General features: G+C 38.9%; 2 long non-coding RNA genes across 2 annotated transcripts; both read left to right on the forward strand.

Moving 5' to 3' along the window:
* The first annotated feature begins 3,115 nt into the window (after positions 1–3,115).
* Positions 3,116–4,549, forward strand: LOC115286568. The gene is made up of 2 exons (XR_003906139.1): positions 3,116–3,200; positions 4,325–4,549. It is a non-coding gene; the product is annotated as an uncharacterized LOC115286568 (long non-coding RNA).
* A 2,835-nt stretch (positions 4,550–7,384) lies between these two features.
* Positions 7,385–13,186, forward strand: LOC115286569. The gene is made up of 3 exons (XR_003906140.1): positions 7,385–7,654; positions 9,100–9,238; positions 13,121–13,186. It is a non-coding gene; the product is annotated as an uncharacterized LOC115286569 (long non-coding RNA).
* Positions 13,187–13,456: the final 270 nt, after the last annotated feature.

Below are 13,456 nucleotides of genomic sequence, written 5' to 3' on the forward strand. Positions count from 1 at the left end.
ACTTAAATAGAATTTTCCTAAGTATTTCCTATTCATTTATTGAGTGCCACATGGTTTTATGAGTTTCCTCCATCAAATATAATTTAATGAAATCATGATAAAGATATTTATTATATTTACCCCACATGCATCCATTACAAAGTTCTTTCCAAAGTTCCAAGTGGCCTACTGTTAGTGCTTTATTTTTGTTTAGAAAACTTCCCCTAGCAGTTCTTTTCAGGCAGCTATGCTAACAACTTATTCTCCTAGTTTTCCCTCATTTAAGAATGTGTTTATTTTCCATTTATTACTGCAAGATATATTTGGATCTTATGATTGACAATTATTTTCCTTCAGTGCCTGAAAAGTGTCCCATTTCCTACTGGCCCCCACTGTTGAGAAATCAGCTGTTATTCAAATTGACATTCCCTGCCCACCTTATAAGGATATGTTTTTTTGTTTCTTGGTACTTCAACTTTTTGTCTTTGGCTTTAGGTTGCCAAAGTTTAATTATGATGTCTTTTGGGCTGAATTTCAGTAGTATGTCCAGCCTTTTGAATCTGTAGGTTTTTGTCATTTGCCACTTTTGAAGTTTTCTGCCCTTATGTTTTTTAATATTTTTTTCAGTCTCAATCTTTCTTCTCTTTCTTGAAGTCCAATTATACCAATGTTGAATGTTTATATTCTTTCACAGGCCCCAGAGGCTCCATTCAATTTTATCAGCCTGTTTTCTCCATATTGTAGTTTAGGAACATTCTGTTAATGTCTTCAAGTTTGCTGATTTTACCCTCTGTTACCTCTTCCCTACTATTGAGCCCACCCCCTGAGGCTTTTTGTATGTTTGTTTGTAACCTTGTTTTATGAGTGAGGGATTATTGACTTTTTGGATCTATAATTTCTATTGGTTTGTTTTTATAACTTGTATTTCCTTGCTGAGATTTTCTGATTTTTCATTTGTTTCAAGGAAATTCATAATCACTTGTTCATGCAGCTTTATGACAGCTGCTTTAAAATATTTGTCAAGTAATTCCAACTTCTGATTCATCTTGGTACTTGTCTGTGGATGATTTTTCTGGCTCTTGCTATGAATTATTTATGGTTATGGCCTGGACATCTTGGAAATTATGTTACAAAACTCTGTATTCTATTGAAGCTTTTCTGTTCAGTAAGCAGTCCTCTTGTTGCTGTTGAATGAAGTTGGCATGACTGTACATTCTTAGCTCCCACCTGGGTCCTGTTGGCATGGTGGGGCAGGGAGAGGAAGGGTGAAGTCTAGTGATTACCAGCCCCTATCACGCCACCTGGTTAAGTCTCATTGCTGCTGAGTGGGAGAGCATTTCTGCTGAATGATGTCATAGACTATAGAACAGAGAACAATCAGAGTTCTACCTACTACAATTGTGTGGATAATGAAGAATCACTACTCAGCCTCACCAGCACTTCCCTGCATGTAAATCAAATCATGTCCACTGCTTTTGCCAGAAAAGGGATGAAAGATCAGTAATCTGCTCAGCCTCACTGACAGTATCCAGAGCAAAAACTGGAGCAAGTCACCTGCTTCCAAGAGTATCAAAGGTCATATGGAAGATCAACTTTCTATTCATCCCCAAATAATCTTCTAGGGCTCAAAAGTATGATTTTCCCATTACTGATTGATGTAAAGTATTTTCAAAAAACTTTCTGTTGGTAGGCCATCCTCTTTTGTTTTTTTGGTTGAGGGAAATAGACATTTTTGCAATCACTTTTTTTTCCCTGTGCCTGTTGGTGGTTCTAGATTTGAGGGAGGAAATCAGGAGAACCAGGAAACTCACCACTTTGTTGTCCCCTCAGGTTCTAAGGAAAATCCCAATGTAACCTACTTTCTTCTTTCTACATTTCAGAGACTCTCCATGCTGGATTATTGTGTTATGTCTAGGAGTTTTTGTTTTCATTTTTTTAGTTATAATGGAGAGTAACTTGGAGAAATGGATGACTCCAGCTCAGTATAACTAGAAGACCATGAGATGTAATTTTTTTAAGTGATCTCTACACCCAACAGGGGGCTTGAATTCATAGCTCCAAGATCAAGATCACATGCTCTTCTGATTGAGTTAGCCAAGTGTCCAGAAATGTAATCTTTTAGAGCAACATTTTTACTCCCAGGTGACTATGTCTTTCACACAGTTCCAAGGATAAATGCTTAAATAATTGCTATTTTACTAAACACTCTTTCAGAACTTGAGACCATTCCAACAACAAAGCCCAATGGATAAAGAAGGAGATACATTTTTCTCTCCAGCTATTCCAATAAGATCCAAAAGAATTCATGTCCAGAGCAGTCCTTGAAGTCTGGCTACCAGCAATATGGAGTTTAGATTGACAGAGACTAAAACCTCACCCAGGCACTGGATTTTTCCAGTAAAATCAGAGTTTGGGGGAGCAGATATCTCCCTTGAAACACTGAGACATCCCTAATACAGAAGTTCTTGAAAGCCAAAGGGTCTGTGTTAATCATGACTAAGTATTTCCAAAGGTTGCTGAAGACTGGAGAAGTTTGTAATATGTAATTTGTATTTTAATATTCAATATCCTTCATTAGGTATAATACTTGTGTTATCACTCTCTTCATAATTCAGCATATATGGCATAGACCTCATTTCTCAACTATATCACAATTAGTTGAATGTAAGTTTCTGACTAGTGCCTCAAAGTGACATTTTTTTAATTCCTAGTGAAACATAACACAGAGAAACATCCTTATGCAGAGATTGTAGAAGATATTTTTATTTATCTGACTTCATAACTCCCAAATGCTGGACTGTTTCATTGTGGCAATATAATCTGCTGGTGTCACATATTTCATGATGGTTTATATGGACCAGTTAGAATATTGTATTTTCCAATCTCCATTTCTAAACATATCCCTTCTACTTTCTTATCCAAATTCTCTGCTCTTATTAGGCTCATATCCTTACAGTCTTCCACACATAATTAGAATGGATGGTTATGTTTTTTTTAAGTCACATCACTATTTCCAGTCCCATATGTTCTCCTATAGCCTTGACACCATCCATCAATTCCCCCCCCTTGAATCACTGCAGATTGTGAACACCTTGATGAATAGAATGTATCAGAAGTGACACCACAAGACTTCCAAGGCTAAGTCATAAAAGTTGATATGGCTTACCTGTGGCTCTCTCAGGATGCCTGCTTTTGGAAGTTGGTCACTATGTGGTGAGAAGGTACAGATTATATGGAAAGATCTTCAATAGGTATTCTGGGAAGCAGCACTAGCTGAAGTTCTAGCCTATAGCCAGTATTAATCATTAGACATTTAAATAAGTGAGTTTTAAGATGATTCAGGCCTCCAGGCTCTGAGTCTTTCAACTGAGATCCTAGATCATGAAGCAGAAGCAAGCCATTGCTGATATGCTGTCTGAAATCCTGACCTAGAAAGCCTGTGAGCATGATAAATGGTTGTTATACCACTAAATTTTGGAGTAATATGTTAGGCATCAATGGGAATTTTCTCATTTCCTTACATCCTCTGAAAACTGGAACATCATTTTCTAAAATATGTTTCAAATGAAATGCATCGATTCTACCTTAGATTTTAGTGGTGAACTAGTATGTGAATAGCATGCAATTCTAATCTCCATGAAGTAGATATATAATTTGAAGCATGTCTCAAAGTGTACCAAAGATTTGATTTGGTTTAATTTAATTTTATATTTTTAAAATTTGGGTGGAAATTTTATTTTTACTTTTTTAAAAGTTTATTTATTTGTTTTGAGAGATACAGAGACAGTGTGAGTATGGCAAGATCAGAGAAAGGGAGAGAGAGAGAGAGAGAGAGAGAGAGAGAGAGAGAGAGAGAGAGAGAATCCCAAGCAGGCTCCATACTGTCAGCTCAGAGACCGAGGTGGGGCTCAAACTCCCAAAACTGCAGGATCATGACCTGAACTGAAACCAAGAGTTGGACACTCAACTGAATGAGCCACCCAGGTGCCCCAAAGTGTCCCAAAGATTTTAGAACATGGAAACTTTTCCCTCACATCGGATCCTAATATATAATATAAATATACTTAAATATATTATACCGATATACTATACTTAATACAATGTACTTAGGGAAAGTACATGTATTCTCTTTTGAGAATAGTTGCAGTCCAGCCTCTCCTGTCTTCCAAAGAGAGGAAACTATGATTAGGGACAAAATGGACTCCTTAGAAGACAACAACTTCCAGTAGATATCTGTGTGAGAGAATTTTAATAGATTGTAAATTGAACTTGACTAAGACATATTGACTTTTAACCTTGTATTTGACTGCTGTCTCTTATTTGTTTCCGTCTTCCCTATTTCCAGCATGCTCCTTCTTGTGATTTGTCCCCACACACTTATCTTAAGTAAGAGCCATAGAGAGGAGAGTGAAGCAGGAAGAGACTTAGAGGAACATGTAAAGAAGATGTTTTCATGAGGTGACATGACCCTCAAATTTCACACCTACTCAGCCCAGTTAATCTTTGGAGAGAGAAGACAGAATGAGTGGTAAAGATCTATGCAGTAATTAAGAGATTGTATTTACCAGGAGTATCCTCTGAGCCCTATATCCCTCTTCAGAAATATCTTTGTGTGTGTGTTGGGGTGGGGGGATGTCAATGACGGAGAAGATCGATGGAATATATGGACGAACAGGAAGATGATACAATTACTAACTTTCAAGGTTTGTCTTGGTAGTAGAAGAATCAAGTCTTCCTTTATGATAACTGTTTTCCATGGTGACAAGTAACATACTTGTTCCACTTTCCCATCTTCTCTTGCTTGAAGTGTCTTCTCTAATATTTTTGACTCATCAGCATCTACCACAAAACAAAGCCTTGTCATAACACAAAGCCTTAATTTCTGATGCGTTCTGAGCATGGATAAATGAGTAAAACTCAGTTCCCATCTTCGCTGATGAGGAAGATATGAAGAAGTATAGTAGATCATTTGCAGAAATGGCCTCAATGATCATCTCTTTGTAATACAGCTTGCACCACATCTTGAGCTTGACTAAAATCAATGTGGCAGAAGTGGCACCATGGCATTGCTAAACCCACACCTCAAGAGGTATCATAAGGTTTTGCTCTTGCTCTTGGAACTCTGCCAGTTTCCATAGTAAAAAGCCTAGACTAGCACGTTGAATTTAAGGGAGAAATGTGGCCCAGTTATTCTGGCCCCCAACCAGCAGCCATGTAAGTAAGGCTGTCCTGAATCAGTCAGACAGTAGGTTGCACACAAACTGAATACAGACACACGAGTGAGCCCAGCTGAAGTCAGCCAAGCCTAGCTTAGCTCAGCAGAATGACTCAGCTGACTCTTAGATTATTGATCAATAATAAATGATTGTTGTTTTAAGCCACTGAGTTTTGAGGTGGTGTTTTAAGCAGCAAAAGCTAACTGATCCAGGGAGTTAGAAGTGTAAACAAATCAGGTAAGTTAAGTCTTAGAGGAAAGCCTAGGATTCTAGCATAGTACAAGGGAGAGTGACTAAGCAGTCCTATGGGGATTATGCATGGCTTAAGGGATAACTTGTGAGGAAGAATTAAGAATTGACTAGGCACTGAGTATATTATCTGTAGGGTAAATGTAGGAACAAAAACACACAGGTAGGCAAGAAGTGCCAAATGTGTGTAAAAATTGCAAGCAATATGGAGCTTTAAATATGCTGAGCTGTCAGGAAATAGGTTAGAAAGGAAAGCAGAGTCTCACCTTGTTAAGAAGCTTATACTTCTAGTCCGGTCACCCTTCAAAACTCAAATCAGTCTCTTCTACTTCTTGAGGTTGTTCTGACTGCTCTCTACCCATAGCTGGTACTCACTGTTCTGACTTTCTGTAATATTCCTTGTCTGTGTTTAACTGGGCACTCACTCAGCCCAGGAGAAGTATTTGCCCATACTCATAAATATGTCAACTATAAGACAGCTTTCTTGTCCAAAGATCCAAAATTTGTTTTCATCTAATATCTCTGCTTCATGTCTGTAACAATATCAGTTAATGAAAAGGATAGTAATTTACCACAACAAACATTTGTTGGTCAGCAATTATTTGTAAGACTGTTTTCTGCTCTTCTTTCACATAACATGGGATAAATTAGATAAGAAGACTAATCCCTGGGCTTTTTCAAGTCTAGAGCTTCAGCTGCTCATCTGAATAAGGTTGAGTGTCAAAAACAAACTGAAGCAGCCACACATCCCAGGAAGAGGGAAGCCACATACCTATGGAGACCGACCTGTAGCACCAGGTTGGCATCAATAGTCCTAGGTTTCCATCCTGGTTCTGTCACTGCTACTTTAGCCTTGAAAAAATTTTTGGTGCTCATAGCCTTTATGAAATAGTAATGTTATTGATTTTATTTAATTTTAATTAATTTTAATTTAAATAGCCACATTTGACTAGTGGCTGTCATATTGGACAGTACAACTATAGAATCTTACTGTCCTGGATTCAAATCCAGTCTACCAAACATAGTAACTGTGATTTGGGGAAACTTACTCAAACTTGTTGAGTCTTGGTTTCCCAATCTGTAAAATAATTAGAGAAATATTTAAAGAGTTATTATAGGCTAAAATGAGGTATATGGATTTAGCAGTTGATATACAAGAGCATTCAACATTGTGAATTATTATCTTATGATTTCATGATTTAAAACATTCATAATTTTACAAGGACATTGGTGATGTCATTGTCCTCCAAGAAAAAAAAAACAGTGAGACAAGTAAAATAGATTTTTATTTGTTAATTCTGTGTTATAGACAAGGTGCAGAAAGCTAAAGGCCTTACATGAAGGGAGGAGGTAAATGCCCATCAAGCATTGCTCAAATATTTGTTTTGGGGGTGCTAGTTGTCTTGCAGCAAAGAGCTAAGCACAATCAAGTTTGCAAAATATGCATGGAACACACACACTGTGCTCAAGCTGCTTAGTGTCCAATGGCAAGGTGAAAATGACACTTGGGAAAAAGAAGAAATCAATGCTCTTTTAGGTAGTGTGGTTCTTATTATGCTGTAGTAATGGTCCAGCAACAACCTCACAGCTTGGAGGCCTTGGAAAGGATGCAACAACTCAACAGATGCTTAGGAACTGAAACAGGCCTTTAACATTTAATAACATTTAAAATGCTCACACCAATCCTTCAAGAGTACTACTATTGTTTATATTCTACAAATGAGCAAATAAAGAATTTGAGAGATAAAATAATTTGATCTAAGACATTGTGAAGTCTTGGATTTGATTCTGCCCAACTTACTAGTTAGTCTACTACTGTTTAATGAATACTGGCATGAGGTACAAGACCTCTGGATCAGAGACTAAGAACATTATTATGCACAGCATAGCAAGCAGCACAATTTACTTTGGTTCCTGTCACCACCCCCCCCGCCATGGGTTTGGATGGATGCTTGCATGCAGTGGGTTTGTATCACAGATGAAAAACACTGGGCCTTGAAAATCTACCATTTTACAGCAAGCAGGAAGTAAACCTACTCTTTGTCTCCAAAAGAGATGTGACCTTGTTTCTCAAAACTGCTCACTGAAGACAACTCTGGGAAATGGTTCAGTGGAGAGCGGTCAGAGCTTTGAACCTTTGCCTTGCCCAGATAGGAGGTTTCAAAGGGACTCAGGGCCTCTGGCTGATTGCCTCTCCCAAAGATCCCAAGGTAAGAAGTGATAGATGTTCTTTGGCTTTAAATTCCCATTCATTTCATGAGATGATGCCTGTTAACCATATAGACAAGCCCAACAGCCCTGCCCTCTGATCCTCATCGGAGGGCTCTTGACATCGTCCACGCTGGTGAAATTTACATTGTCATGATTAATTTAAAGGGAGCTTTATTTTTCCCTTAGTCTGTAAGCAACCTACAGATATTATTTCTAATACTCTTAAAAATATTTTAAATAAGTTATTACCCTTATTTTATATAAGATTCAGAGATAATAGCTTAAGTCACCTTCCCAAGGTGATCCAGAAGCCATATTTTCAGGGTAACATATTTCAGTTTATGTTTCTTTCCTTACCTTCTCTCTTTCCCTTCCTTTTATGCTAACCCCCAGATTTCTCTCAAAGGATAGTGTTCACAATTTAAACCTTTTAGACTAGATGCATATCCTATCTTGTCTAGCATGGAGCCTGATGACACTGAGCCCAAAAACAGCTGATACCTCTCAGCTTCCCTTTTTTATCTTTTTGTGGGTGCCAGACAAGTTGTGTGGCAGACCAGCAGTTTAAAACAAAAATGTCTGCTAAAAGAACAAGGAAAATAAATCATTCTAGGTGAAACTAAGCTAAAATTGAGCAATTTTTATAGCATTTAGAGGATTCTTCATTCCTGTTAAACAGAGTGTAAATGATCAAACAGGTGATGGATTTCTTGGAGAGGAAAGTCATTATATGATTCTAAAAACATAAAAAATCATATTATGTTCCATAAAGTACAAAAGGATATCTTTCTCAGTCCTTACTCTCTGCAAATAACATTTTCAGATACCTTCTGCTGGGGTCTCCCAAGTTATTTTACCAAATCCATGTAGAACTTCTGTCTTCCGCTTTATACTTGAGTCCCAAATTAGCACCCAGCTAGTCTTTACAGCAAATGCAGTGGGAGGCAGGGTGCCCAGCAAGGTCCTTTTGAGGACCAGGGCACAGCTGGGCAGGGCCATAGCCCATGGTGCTATTTGCTTTAAACAATTCACAGAAAATAACATACAGAGTGTATGGAAGGTCTTGATATTAATTATAACTCTTTAGAATAATTTTTAAGTGCTTTTGAAATGAGGAGGTATGTCAGAAACTCTCTCTCTAAAAAAAAAAAAAAAAAAGCTTTTCTGAATTAGATTTCACTAGTAAGTTGATAGATTAAACATCTCCCTAATTGGGGGAGAACAGTTGCCTGCCTTCTATCTAAGTTGACTCTTTTTTTACTACTTTAATCTGAATTATTAAAATTTAGGTATTGCTTTGTCTCACCTGTTAGATTATAAATTCCTATAAATGCCTGGAAAATGAGTTATGGTATTGAGTCTCTACTATGTGCTGGGTGTTGTGTGTTCATTGCTTCTAATTCTCACAGTATGAGAAGCTGAGTATTACTGTCCTCATTTTTAGACAGGTGATCATAGGCCTAAAAGAGTTGTAATCCTTGCCCAAATTCATATAGCTGAAGAAGAGAGGCTGGACCCAGCCTAGGGATGTCCCCAACCTCGTATTTTTCTGACTGCACACTGCTGTCCTGCCCTCTCTGCAGGTAAGGGTGAATCACCTGCCACAATGCCATGACTAGAGCAGTAACCTGTGGTCTAATGCTCATTCCATATTGTGAACTATTGCTAGGAGCACAGAGCCCCTCCCCACACTGGTTCTCTAAACAAACAAACAAATAAACAAACCTTAAAAAAAGAATTAAGCGGAAACGACTTGGCATTTTCCTTCTCCACAAAAGCAGTATAGAAATGGGAGTTCTCAGTGGGAACTTTTCCAGCAAACATTTTAAAGGCATTTAATTTGTCCAAATTAAAAAACAATCTAATTTTAAAAGAACGAAATGTTTTCAACCCACTAAATGTTATCTAGCCATACTTCCACAACACCTGGTAGCTACTAATATGACTTTGTAGTCCCAGATCTATAGTCCACAGACAAAGAGCAAGTTAGAAGGGCTAGAGATTCCTGGTCAAAGTCAAAAGAAACTTGCAGTGAAGGACACAAAGAAAATGGTCTCCTGAAAAAAAGCACATTCTTAATTGAGAAAGTTCCCCAAATGTTGCCAAGGTAAGCGTCCTGCCATTTGGACAGCGCAAAGCAGGTGAACCCAAATGGACGCATCCTTGCCATCACACTCACATGGCACACCCATGTAACTGTCAACTTGAAGGACTTTCCCCACCAAAAAGCTATCATGTCTTACATGGAATGTTACTAGAATGGGAAGGCAAATTCACTCTATAAACAAATTTCAGGGACAAATTTATTCCTGAAAGGGTTCCTTGCTGAGTAAAACTAATGGCCCTTTTATCCGATATGCTTCTGTCCATGGACCGATAGAAAATAATCCAGACAACTTAAATTTTCTACAGAAATCATAGCATTGCCTATAATAAATAACATTTCTTTTTTAACTCCCTGAGGTCAGGGTGTGACTCTTTTTCAGTTTTGTCCCCAGGATCTAGGTCAGTGCCTAAAACATAATTTCTAAAAGAGTGGATGGATAAACAGTGGCAGTTGAGAGCATTTTCTGCTTGGAGGTAAAGCACTGAAAGCAGAGACACAGACCTGTGAATCTGCCTTCTATTATCCTGGGGGCATCCTGTGGCAACTTGTAGCAATAGGTTGTCTTAGATTCATAAACTGTTCTTACAAGTCTAAAAATAGAGACCAATGGAAACCCACGGCCTGGTAGTGTAGGAAAAGCTTTCCATACTCGGAAAGGCTTAGCTACAACCCACCGTGTCCATGCCATGGTGATTCTTCAGAAAGGAAAAGATAGAGCACATTGACCCAGGGCCTCACCCAGTTTCTCTGGAGAAATAGCACAACAAAGGTATGACAACATAGCAGACAAGTTTGTTATGTAAAAACAAAGGCCTCAAAAAGTGCCCTGTGAGATACAAAGGGACACGTTGATATTGCTTTGGCCTTGGGAAGATTTGAGGCAGGAAGTCATTGCTCACCTAAGCCTTTCATGGTAATGGCATTGCCAGCATCTGATAGGCAGAAAGGATACCACTCTTCCATGGTCTGGGGCAAGTTTAATAACTCAGAGTTGGATATAGGTTTTGTGGGCTTAAGGTGTGTACATTTTGGTGGGCCATCTTTAAGTAAAATGAAAGCAAATATAAAAATTGGGGCACCTGGGTGGCTCTGTCCGTTGAGAATCTGACTTTGGCTCAGACCATGATCTCACAGTTTATGAGTTTTAGCCCTGTGTCCAGTTCCATGCTGACAGTCCAGAGCCTGCTTCTGATTCTCTGTTCTGCTCTCTCTCTGTTCCGCTCTCTCTCTGCTCCCTCCCCTGTTCACTCTTATATTCAAAACTAAGTAAAAACATTAAATATATGTATACATACATAATATAAATGTGGTTATTTATTAAGAATGAGTAAGGAGGGGCACCTGGATGGCTCAGTTGGTTAAGCATCTGACCAGCTCAGGTCATGATCTCATAGTTTGTGAGTGTGAGCCCTGCATCAGCCTCTGTGCTGAAAGCTCAGAGCCTGGAGCCTGCTTCAAATTCTGTGACTCCATCTTTCTCTGTCCCTCCTCTACTCAGATGCTCACGCTCTCTCTCTCTCTCTCTCTCAAAAATAAATAAACATTAAAAACCTTTTTAAAAAAGAATGAGTTAAGGAAATCACAGCATATTACTGAGGCTTTGGATGATCTGATCCCTTTTTTTGTCTTGAGACACTAGAAATGATCATAAGGAAGTGCTTCATGGGGGCAGTCTGGCTTCCTCTCCTTATCTGCAACAAGTTACAGCTCCCACAAGCCTCCAGCATTCACAGGACCTTGCACAGGTGAAGAGCCCTAAAGCTTAAGCTTCATGGTGAATTTGCCTTTTCAAGCCCCTTCAGTAATTCACAGTCCTATATGTAAAATAAGTAATAGTAATTCTCACAACACTGGGTTCTGTAAGAATTAAATGAAAGAACACATGTGAAATTGCTTTGGAGCGCTAAAAGCTTTTTAAAAGCCTGAATGTATGTGTGCAGTGTTCCATGCAGGGTACAGCCACATGCAGAGCACAGAGACCAGAACTAACACAGAGACAGGAGTGGCAGTGGACACAGACAAGGAGTATGTGCTGGCTGGAAAAAAAAATTAGTATGAGAAGTCAGAAACGTGAAGTCTAACCTAAGGGCTAAGGAAGTAAAGGAAAGGGGAAAAAATCAATGGTTAAAACAAAGTGGTGTAATGAAAAGATTTTAAAAAGTGAATTTAAGATAAGACTATGATATATTGTTATCAGACAATGGTACTTCAGCTCAGATGTGCAAATGTGAAAATTATGCCTGACATTGGAAACCAGAGAGCACTGTATTTTAAGAATGGAGGCTTGGACATGTAAGTTTTGACAAGGAAGTGAGAAGTAATCAGAGGACATCCTGAAAAATGAAAGAACAGGCTTGTAATTCTGTGCAGAACTCTTGCTGCTGGAGGTCACTCAGTGGGAAAATGGCAGGGATGCTACTGGCAGGAGAGTCCCTGGAAACCAGCCGCGTTGCCACAGACCCACAGCAGGGACTGTGGAATGGGAGCCAGGGTTATATTTCATCTCCATCACCTGTCAACTGCTCAGTCTTGGATGAGTTGTTTACCTCCTTAGCATCAAGCATCAGTGGTTTCACACTAATATAGTGTGGATATAGAACAATATCTGCATTTACGTTCTTCTCATTATTTATTTATCACTTTATAAGGAAATGCTGAGATAATGTCCAGACCTGAAGGCTTGAGAGACAAATCCAATGATTATATATTTGATTCCTTGTGATCTATATTTTGCTTTGCAGGGTAAGAAGAGGTAAAGATAGTCTAAGTTGTTTTTGTGTTTTGTGTGTGTGTGTGTGTGTGTGTGTGTGTGTGTGTGCGTGTGTGTGTGTGTGTGTGAGGTGAGGGATATCTGATCACTCAGGGATGATCAAGTTTAGACATAGCACATGCTTTCTTGCACTGATCAACTAGAACTCTTCAAAGAAATTTCCCAGATAGCATTCATGACCTTGCCCTTTCCCTCCCAGACAAGACTCATTTTCTCTGATTCTCTGCTTACTCTAGGCAAACACTTTATTTTATTTATTTATTTATTTATTTATTTTAATGCTTATTTATTTTTGGAAGACAGAGAGAGAGAGAGAGAGAGAGAGAGCGAGCATGTGCGAGCTAGTGTGGGAGGGGCAAAAAGAGAGAGACAGAGAATCTGAAGCAGCCTCTGTGCTATCAGCACATAGCCCAACATGGGACTCAAACTCATGAACTGAGAGATCAGGACCTGACCCGAAGTCAGTCACTCAATCAGCTGAGCCATCCAGGTGCCCCTAAGAAAACATTTTACTTTTAAAAGCAAGCAAGCCTGTTTCTGAAGTGTGTCTTTAACACCACATCTACATTGTCCCTTATTTTCTTGCAGAGATTTTTAAAAGATGCTGGAAGAGGGTATCAAAGGACATTCAGTACGACAATGGAACAAACATCTAAAATTTTTAAATTAAAAAAAATCGTTGTGGTACATCCAGAATATCCCCACCCCTCCCCTTTAGACTCTTAGGCTTCAGCGCTTATACGCCACAGCTCCCAACACTCACATGTGTTCATATGTGACCATCCCTGAAACGGCATTTCCCTTTAGCAAATCAATTTTGGCAACTTTTTTCCAAGGAATATGTGGTAAGATTACCGGCATCGGATGTGAAAGGGTTCCTTAGGACCACTAGCAGATCTGAGATGTTGTCCATAGGCCCCCCAG

This window comes from Suricata suricatta, chromosome 3 (assembly GCF_006229205.1).
Source record: "Suricata suricatta isolate VVHF042 chromosome 3, meerkat_22Aug2017_6uvM2_HiC, whole genome shotgun sequence".
NCBI lineage: Eukaryota > Metazoa > Chordata > Mammalia > Carnivora > Herpestidae > Suricata > Suricata suricatta.